This window comes from Molothrus aeneus, chromosome 8, assembly GCF_037042795.1.
Source record: "Molothrus aeneus isolate 106 chromosome 8, BPBGC_Maene_1.0, whole genome shotgun sequence".
Taxonomy (NCBI): Eukaryota; Metazoa; Chordata; class Aves; order Passeriformes; family Icteridae; genus Molothrus; species Molothrus aeneus.
This window is the reverse complement of record NC_089653.1, coordinates 5,642,993-5,653,180: the sequence shown is the minus strand read 5'-3', so window position 1 is coordinate 5,653,180 and position 10,188 is coordinate 5,642,993. Positions and strand designations below refer to the sequence as shown.

The 10,188-nt window shown below is 41.1% G+C and overlaps 1 protein-coding gene across 1 annotated transcript in view; it reads left to right on the top strand.

Annotated features, from left to right (window-relative positions):
• The first annotated feature begins 1,070 nt into the window (after window positions 1-1,070).
• LOC136559720 (protocadherin-15-like) overlaps window positions 1,071-10,188 on the top strand; it is a 767,555-nt gene continuing 758,437 nt past the window's right edge. Inside the window, exons 1-4 of the mRNA XM_066555080.1 lie at window positions 1,071-1,583; window positions 3,770-3,913; window positions 7,399-7,449; window positions 8,157-8,261. The gene's annotated coding sequence lies outside the window, so the exon portion shown is untranslated. The remainder of the gene's footprint in view (window positions 1,584-3,769; window positions 3,914-7,398; window positions 7,450-8,156; window positions 8,262-10,188) is intronic.

The window sequence follows — 10,188 nt, the reverse complement described above, 5'->3', positions numbered from 1 at the left end:
CTGACAGCCAGCAGAACCAGCTCTGGGGTTTGACACCCTGGGCACTCCCTGCCATCTCCTTGTCTCCTTCTTCCAGGTAAAACCCTCTGCAAGCCCTCCAGGTGTGTGCAAAGGACACTTTGGTGTCTGAGCAACAGGGAAGCCAATGGCAGTGCTACAGTGGTGACTTTGGAGGAAAGCAGGAACAGACATGCAAGCCAGACCACAGAGAAGGTAGAAAATCAGATTTGGTGGGCCCAGGCTGTGTGCTCCAGCACAGAAAGGCTACTGAGGTTGCTGAGAAGGGAGGGGGCCTGGATTAAAGACCCCATGATGCAAAGATAGAGTCAGTTGAGGGGAGATTGCCCAGCAAACTCCTTCCACTGCTGTTCAGTGAGTTGTCTCTGCTTTTGAAGGATCACAATTGCCTTAGTTTGTAGCCTAATGAAACCTGGCACTGGAGTTAACAAGGCTGTAGTGGTACTTTGGGGATCTTACTTGAAGGATGATGTTTAATTCATTTCAAAGCTTTTTCCAGTTCAGGGTTGTGTTGTAGCTGGTGTACCTGGATTGCCATCACAGCATCTTCTGGGGCTCTCCTCCTGAAGGAGGAAGGCTGGGTAAAAACTGAGTGCTAAACCTGGTCTTCTGCTCAGCTGGTAAGAAACCAGTGTCCTGTGTATAGTTTACTGGAAAGGAACAAGTACCCAAAGCCTCTACTTTAAAAACTGCTCTGGAACATGGACAGAGCTAATCTTACAAAGCATTGCACACATGTAATATTTAGTTGAGGGGAAAAGACCTTCAAAAGGTATGACAGTATTTTTCCCTGTCCCTGTCAAGGTTGGCTGCCTGGTGCTCTTTCCTTGCACAGAGAGGCCTTGCCCCAACTGCAAATGTCCCAAAGAGTGTCACAGACACATTTTATGAAAAATCCTTTCCTTGGGATTTTTTCTCCTGAGAAGCTGAGAGGCCTCAGGAACAAAATGTAAACAATGATTCTCTGCTGCTGTGGAATGCAACAGGTGGATCTGTGATTGGTCTCATGAGGTTGTTTCTAATTAATGGCCAATCACAGTCTGGCTGTCTGGACTGTCTGGTCAGTCACAAGATTTTATTATCATTCCATTCTTTCCTTTCCTTGCTAGCGTTCTGATGAAATCCTTTCTTCTATTCTTTTAGTATAGCTTCAATGTAATATATATCATAAAATAATAAATCAGCCTTCTGAAACATGGAGTCAGATCCTCATCTCTTCCCTCACCCTCAGACCCCTGTGAACATCATCACACAAACAGGACTGAAGTTACCCTGGAACTGCAGTGGCTCTCACCAGCTAAGCCTGGAGCACTGCTTTTCCCCCACCACAACAGGCTCTGCTTGCCCTTGGGATTTCTGTGCACTATCATAGAATAGTTTGTGTTGGAAAGGACCTCAAAGATCAGGCAGTTCCACCCCTGACAGGAGTGGTTTCATTGGCACCCCCTCACAGGAGTGGTCTGGTTTGCAGGTCATTGAGAGGGGTCACTCAGCTGCCCACCTTCAGACCAGCAGTCCCTCTGAGAGTCATCCTGCACAGCAAACACCTGGAGCAGCCACAGCCTGTGAGTACCACTCATATCACTGCTGGCTGAAATGAAAATGCTTTTTGGGGCAAACACACAGACATCAGCTCATGCTCAGAGGAACCTAAGGGATGACTAATGAGGAAATGCATGAAGTGATACACAAAGCACCAAGTTCTGGGTTTTTTTTGCTGATAAAAAAAGGTAAAAGGCTCTTAAAATGTATCTCTGGGATGTGGTTACTGCAGTTTCTTCAAATGCAGCCTGCCCTTTCTCCAGGGGCTCCTGTGGTGGCATTTGCTGAGACAGAGGCATCACTGGCACCATAGCTGTCCCCTGGGGGCATGGACAGCCAAAAATGGATTGTGTTCTGGTGCTATTGGTGCACTTTCTGAGATAAATAGCAGAGTGTTTTCATTTCTCCTCTTGGCCTAGGGAGGAGCAGAGCAGCACTCACAGGTCTGGTCCTGTGCAGGACTCACAGAGTGACCAGGTGCTTCAGTGTTTCAAACCCCTCCTGATTACATCTCCTCTGTATCTCAGACTTGAAATGCTTCCCAGAGCTGTGGGATAAATAGAGGACTTGTAAAAATGTCTTTTAAGATAAAGGTGTGTAGGGGGATACAGTGTGGGTAAATGAACTAATGAACAACAAATGGTGACCCTGATGTGATTTGGAAGGAAAAAAAAAAAAAAGGGACTCAAATGCTAAACTATATAGCCCCATGGATTCAGGACTAAACTATATGGCCCTGTAGATTTGGGGAAATATATCAATTGCAGCTATTAATGTTTGTTAAATATGAGTATAAAAGATTTTGAAGGTAAGTACTTTGTAAACTGAGAAAAGCTGCAAAACTGAACTAACATTTAGAAATATATATTTGTACTATGATATGGTCTGAACACTTGTATAACTCTTAGTTCTGAATGAAATATATGAATGTGTCATAATATTTGAATATGTACTTGTATAAATGCTGCAACTCTGTAATTAAAAGAAAAAGGAGGAATTGTAGGGGGATACAGTCTGGTTAAATGAAGGTGGTATAGAGTGTAATCTTACCCCCTAAAGAGTTGCAGCTGAGCTAATTAGTAAAGCTTAGGAGCAGGTCTGATGTTAACAGGCCACAGCTGTAGCCAATAAGAAGAGTGCTATATAAGAGTGGATTGGTGGGAGCTGGAGCCAGCTGGCTGCTGCAAGGATGAGGACAAGTCAGTGCTTAGAGGAGCTGCCTACAAGAACCATCAAGGAGGTACAAAGCTCTGGCAATATGGAGCCTTTGCAATATAATGATAATAGAATTCTTGCAATATATATGACAACAAGGGGTTCTTTGGGCTGCCTGTGCTGGGGGCAGTGGGGGACTGGGGGCTTCCATCAGAGACTCCTCTGTGGTGTGGGGACATCCCAGTGGGGCAGGGGGAAGGTGTGGGGAGGAAAGAACTAAAGAGTGGGGCAGCTGTGGGGTGCCCATCGCCCCCATTCCCCACCCCTGCATTGTTGGGATGGGAGAGGAGTCTGGGGCAGGTCAAGTGATTTGCCTCTCATCTTTGATCTCTGTATCTATTAGAAATAAACCAATTTTCACCCAGCCAGGTCAGTTTTGCCCATGATAGTCCTTGGTAAGAGGTCAGTAAATGTTCTCCATGCTTTTAACTTGACCCACAAGTTAATTTTGTCCACATCTGCTGCTGATGGCCAAGGTCACTCACCAAAAACAGCCTTACAGGTTGTAAAGGGAATACCAAACCTACCCACAGTACTGCAGGGCAGGATGGATGGCATGAAGGCATTTTATCAATGCTTTTAAACCCCAGTGCCTGCTGGTGTTTATGAAAGGAGTGGAAATGGCTCAGTAGCTAATGCTGAGAAATGACCATAAATCTCAGTGGTAAGAGTTGGATGAAAATGCTTAAATGTGGATTTTCATCTTGGTTGTGCACACAGAAACCTGAGATGGTCATGGAGAATCCTGTCTTGTGATTAATTAATTCAGAGAGAGAAAATGTGTGAAATAAACCCCAACAGTGCCATGTTCCTGTGCTGGGTACCCTACAGGTTGGGAATCAAGAGATGTGACAGATGATGAGCGGGGCTAATCGAGACAAGATCTCAAGTGTTCTCAGTCTAAAACTGGGGACAGCCAGCATGGCTTGGGAATTCAGTCTGAAAGCAAACATGGATGACAATTAATTAGTGACTAATAAAATTATTTCTTCAGTTACAGTGGGAGGGGAGGATGGAGCCAAGGCAGATGCAACACCAGAGGAAGAGAGGAAAAAAAACCAACTCATCTGCCAAATACAGGCAAGACATCCCACAAAATGCATAGAAATGAGGGTGATTTTCCTGTGCTTGATCAAAGGTAAAAAACACGTGTTAAAAAAGCCTGATGTAATTTAGAAATCTTTTTGATGTGAATTTGAAGCTGTGGTTTGATAGCTTTTCCTCCACTCCCAGGACACAGATGGCTATTCCATAGTAAATGGGGTACAATTAGTGACTATCCATAGCTGAAGATAGCAGGGAGCAGGAACCTGAGGCTTTTTGGATCTTAACTGCATCTGGAACAATATTCTCCTGTTTATTTTATATTATTTTATTCCTGTTTGTGGGGGGTTTTTTTGTTGTTTTTTTGTTGTTGTTTTTTTTTGGGTTTTTTTTGTTTTTGCTTTTTTGGTTTTTTTTCCTGATACACAACTCCCCACAAAGGAAGCAGGTCTTGCACTTCTTGTTGTGTTTTTTTAAATTTGTTATTTTATTCCTGGTTTATGTTATGTTTTTTAATATATAATATTATATATATTTACGTAAATATAGTATATAAATATATATTTTTATTTTAATATATATTTTATTTATATTTATATAATATATCATTCCTGTTTTTTTTGAATTGCTGATACCCAATTCCCCACAAAGGAAGCAGGTCTTGCACTCACTGTTGTGTATTTTTATTTTATATTATTTTATTCCTGGTTTTTGAATTGCTGATATCCAACTGCCCGCAAAGGAACGGGTCTTGCACTTCCTGTTGTTTTTTTAATTTATGTTATTTTAATTCTGTTTAATGTTATCTTATTTTATATATATCTTATATATATTATATCTATTCTATATATGTATATATCAAATATATAAATATATATATTTTAAATTAATATATATATATTTAATATATATATAATATGTTATTTTATTCCTGGTTTTTTTTTTTGGAATTGCTGATACCCAACTCCCCCCAAAGGAAGCAGCTCTTGCACTTCCTCTTGTGGTTTTTTTTTTTAATTTGTTATTGTATTCCTGTTTTATATTATTTTATATACAATATATATTTATATAAAATATATGTAATATATTAAATAATAAAATATATGTCTATATATTTTTATATTATATATATATATAAAATGTTATTTTATTGCTGTCTTTTTTAATTGCTGATACCCAACTCCCCACAAAAGAAGCAGGTCTTGCACTTGCTGTTGTGGTTTTTTATTTTATATTATTTTATTCCTGTTTTTCTTAATTGCTCATACCCAACTGCCCACAAAGGAAACAGGTCTTGCACTTGCTGTTGTGTTTCTCTCACATCTCTTTGGCAATGACCCCGTGGGCTTTTCCCTTGCCCTGTAGCCTGGGGAATGTTCTGTTTCCTAGGCCTATCTGGAAATTTCATCTGAAAAGCTTTTGTTATGTCAGGGCCTTGGGACCTGCTGATGCCTGGGAGCTTTTCTGATCTGCCAAAGGAGATTTGGAAAACATTTTTCTCCCCATTGTAGGGATGTTTGAGGCCCATTCTGCAGACCTTTCTGCACTGAATGTCTGCTACATGGTTTTAATGGCTCGTACAACCATTTGCAGTCATAACCATTCAGTTTATCATCAGCTGTGCTAATACTCACCATGATTTAATCTATATAAATCAAGTAAATATCGATTTATTAAATTTTCAGGGTTGTTCCTTGTATGGAAAAGCCATTATGCAGTTAATATGTTCTAAGACTGGCAATTTGGCTTTATAAATTGCAGATTGTTTTTTGCCTCAGCTCAGAGCCATGTGAGACTCTACCACCCATCCCTGTATGGTTTTTTTGCATACCTCACCAGCATGATTTGTGGTTTGGGGCCCAGAGGCGCTCCTGGTTTGTCTGATAGCCACATTTCCAATGTTGTGGGGCTGATTCACAGCCTTGCACAATGCAAGACACAGTGGTTTGTGCTGACTGACTCTCAGATAGCTGCCCTAACATACTTAGTTTGGACTTACCCATCTACCAGTCTGCTGGATATAGCATCTGCTCCCTTGGATTTAGTTATTCTTTGGCTGATTTATAACACAGGCCTGTAATAAATTATCTCAGCACAGTTGGAGTGCCCTGAACTACAGATTAAGAGCTGGAATGAGTGGGGAAGGCAGGGACTTCATAAACCAGATTTATGGAATCAAAACTTTTTTCTTTTGCTTTTGATACTATAACAGAAACTAACAAAAAGTTATCTTAAGTGCTAACTTTAACATATTTCAGCAAAGTCTTTCCTAACTCTGCTGATCTCTCTATAAATTATCTAATCTGTATTTTTTAATATTCCTGCAACTCCAGCAACTGCTGCAGAAAGCAAAGGCTGTTTCATTGTGTTGAAGTCCAGTGTGTTTGGTGTGTTTATTAAATCTGCTGGTGTTTTCTTCAATGAGACCTTTGCAAAATGCTTTTTTTTTATGTTGATCTAAGTCACTCTCCGCACAGTTGGGATGCCCTGAACTGCAGATTAAGAGCTGGAATGAGTGGGGAAGGCAGCGACTTCATAAACCAGATTATTTTTGTTTTTGGTTTTGATACTGTAACAGAAACTAACAAAAAGTTATCTTAAGTGCTAGCTTTAACATATTTCAGCAAAGTCTTTCCTAACTCTGCTGATCTCTCTATAATTAATCTAATCTGTATTTTTAATAATTCTGCAAGTCCAGCAACTGCTGCAGAAAGCAAAGGCTGTTTCCTTGTGTTGAAGTCCAGTGCATTGGTGTGTTTATTAAATCTGTTGGTGTTTTCTTCACTGAGACCTTTGTAAAATGCTTTTTTTGTGTTGATGTAAGTCACTCTCTAGGCACTGGTCAAGTATTGCTCTGCAGTGTCTGTTCAGCTCTTAATCTGAGTTCATCCTCTCCCTTAGTGGGCACAGTGACAGGCTGTGCATGGCCCTGGGGGCACAGCAAAAAGGGGAAAAAATAAAAATATCTGTGGAGATAAATGGGATGGGGTGGGAGGAGGTGTGCACCCATGCCAGCACTTAGAACCCCAAAAGTGAGGGCAAGGCTTCACAGGTTACAAACCCAGGAGAAGCTGAAGGTCTGATCAGCACCTGGAGCAGAGGGAATGACAAAATAAACCTTTCTGAGGGGGTGATGTCCAAGTGCTTGTGTTGGGCAGAGTGGTTTGAGCTTGGTAAGCAGCACTGCTGCCCAGAGCTGGGTTTGAGGAGGGTGCTCAGCAGCAGAGTGGGATTCCTGCAGGAGACGCAGGCTGGTGATGGGAAGCACAGCCTGACTTCAGCCAACAAAGAGAAACAAAAACAGGTAAATAAAAAAACCTCTTGTAAGCAAGACACCTTTGGAACAAAAAAGGGTAGACTTCAGATGAACAAGATTGATGGGACAAGAGGTTCTTCACATTCCATTTCGTCTCACAGTGCAGTAATTTGGCAATTTGTTATGGTGATGCATCTCTCTTGCTAATTATTAAAATTATTGTCAGAAATAATGTTGAAATCTAGGTTTATAAAGAGGCTGTGGTGAGTTCAGGATGCTCAAGCTCTCAGAGTTGAATTAATTTGTTTTTATTTAACTTTCAGACTTGAATTAATTTGTGTCAGAAATTGGATTCCAGAAGGCACTTATTAAAAGTGAGTCAGAAATCAATTCTGTTTGTTTTCCTCAAATATACTTTACGTAAAAGAAATTTAATTTTAGTAAATTTATTAATGTCTCTTTGCAGAAAAGCAATGGATTGACAGTTGACCTAAATTGCTACAATTGTTTAAAAGGTCAGAAACTATAGCATTTAGAGACAAACCATTCTATTGCTCCTGAAAGCTTTTATTAACATGCCCACGTATATTGTGTATAACCAGGGAAACTAAAAGCCTGCATTCCCCAAGTTTGAGAAGCTGCTCTATGATTTTAACTGAGTTTTCTGTCAGCACTTCCAGGTGTTGCTGCTTAAGGGAAGCTGTTGCAAAGGCCCTTGGCAGGGTGGTTTTTTCTCTGTCATATTTAACCCAGCCACGTCTAAGAGAGCCAAGAAAATAAAGTCCAGACAGTTCTGTACAACACCTCAGTGCAGGCAGTGATCTTATTTAATGCAGGTCACAGCACCCAGCCTCATGGTCACTGAAGGGCCAGAATAAATGTTGTTTCTCTGCCTGAAATTCTCTTTTTCTAGTGACTTGCCATTGTAGCACTTAGAGAAATACACCTGAAGGTTAAAAACAGAGTAAGAGGACGAGCTTTGATGGTGTCTCAGCCTGAAGCTGGCCTTGGACAGGCCCCATGAGGTGATGGAGCGTGACCTTAGATAAATCCCTAAATCCTGTGTTGGTTTGCTCAGCAGGGATGCTGCAGTGTCTCCCACACAAACACACAACAACAACCCCCCAGGAAATGCTGTTGTGGGGTCTGAAAGTGGCCAGGTGCTTTTCCCTTCCTTAAGGAACTGGTAAGTGCTCATTTTCCTGTTGTCAAGTGCATCTGTGGTAGTGCTGGACCATGAGAGCTGTTTCAGTCGTGTTCATAGAAACCTGGGTTTGCATCTCCCTTGTTGGTAATCCTGCAAAGCTCCAAAATGGTTATGAATTAAGGAGCATTTCCTCCCAGTTCCTGCCTACTTCATATTTAAATGTTACTGCTTCCTTGGCATCTACTTGGACATGAAACGCTATAGATTAATAAGTAATTATGGGTAGCCTAGGAAGAAAAACAACTTTTGAAGGTGTTTTATTTAATCCACAAAAAAAAAAAAAAAGCTTTGAAATAAAAAATGTCTTGTTTACAGCATGAGGAGTCCATGTTCCAGATGTCTTCATCTGCTGTTCTTTGAAATGTTTACCAAATGCTTTCTTGGATAAAGCAAAGGCTGTGGGGATTTCAGTGACAAAAGGGGCACTGCAGTCTGTTCCAGGGTGGGAGCCTGCAGAGGAATTACTGGGGTAATGCAAGGAAAAAAGGAGGTGGTTTCAGCATTTTAAAAATAAAGAGCAGAGTGGTGCAATAAAAAGGACAGCAGCACCCAGAGCATGTCAGATTTTGTGGTTTGAACCTAGAGGCTCAAAGGGAAAAGAGAACACACAAAGGAGCCACTGCTGGTTAGCAGTGCACAAGTAAAGATTGGTGATTTGGGAAAGAGCTACATTAGATTCCAGCTTTCCCTTGTTTCTGTATTGAACTTCCAGGCTTGGTTTTAACTTGGCATTATAGTCATTATAATCTTTTTTGTACAGTTTTTGTACAATACCAAGTTCAAATCCTTCAGAGTGTGTATGACTTGACGTATTGCTCTATACATTACTTTAAAAATGAAACATAAAAAGCTTTACTTGACTTAAATGACTAATCTGTCCTGTACCAAGTTGTTTTTTCTAATTAAAAACTTTTCTTAGGGGGAAAAAAGCACAACAAAATTTTTGAACCAGCAGTATGACTTTAAAATGAAAGGACTAAGTGGAAACTATAAACATAAAGATGAATGGTTTCTACCCAGCAGGGTACCTAATGATAGAAATGAAACCATAACTGCCGAGAAGTAATTGGTATTACGAGAAGTGTAGAATTTCAGTCATATAAAATTGTAGAATCACAGAATCATGGAATGGTTTCGTTTGAAAGGACCTAAAAGGTCATCCCACCCCACCCTCTGCCATGGCAGGGACACCTTCCACTGTCCCAGGCTGCTCCAGCCTGGCCTTGGGCACTGCCAGGGATCCAGGGGCAGCCCCAGCTGCTCTGGGCACCCTGTGCCAGGGCCTGCCCACCCTGCCAGGGAACAATTCCTCATTCCCAATGTCCCATCCAGCCCTGCCCTCTGGCAGGGTGAAAATCTGGGTGAATTCTTTATGCCTTTTTTTTTTTGAGCCCTGTAGTGTTGCCATTGCCTGAATTGGTGCTGGAGATGAACTCCCTCAGAACAGGTACCTGGAATTACATAACTGAGTATGTCCAGAGTACCTCTACTGTGTGCACAACCCCCATAAATCATGTGGAGCTGCCTTTTACCTGCCTTTCCCTGGGATGAGCTGATGGAGATCTGTAGGGGCAGAGGCCAGGCTGGGAATGGGGTGGCAGGGAATGGTTGATTTGTAGAAAATGCTGTGAATGTTTGGATCTGTCACACGTGGTTTTGGCCAAGTGCCCTGGTTTTCCTGCAGAGCTCTATGATCTCTCCAGAAATCGAGTTTCCCTTCATTTCTAGATGTGGCTTTCTAGAGAGCACTGAAGTGCTTTTTTTTCAGTGAAAATACTTCAAGTGCTATACTATGGTCTGAGTCATGGCATAGTGTTGTAGTTAATTGCATTTTTTTCCAGCTGTATAACTTGCTTTCATGCAACTTTATTGCTTATAATGAATGTTTTGTAATTATAAATGGTGT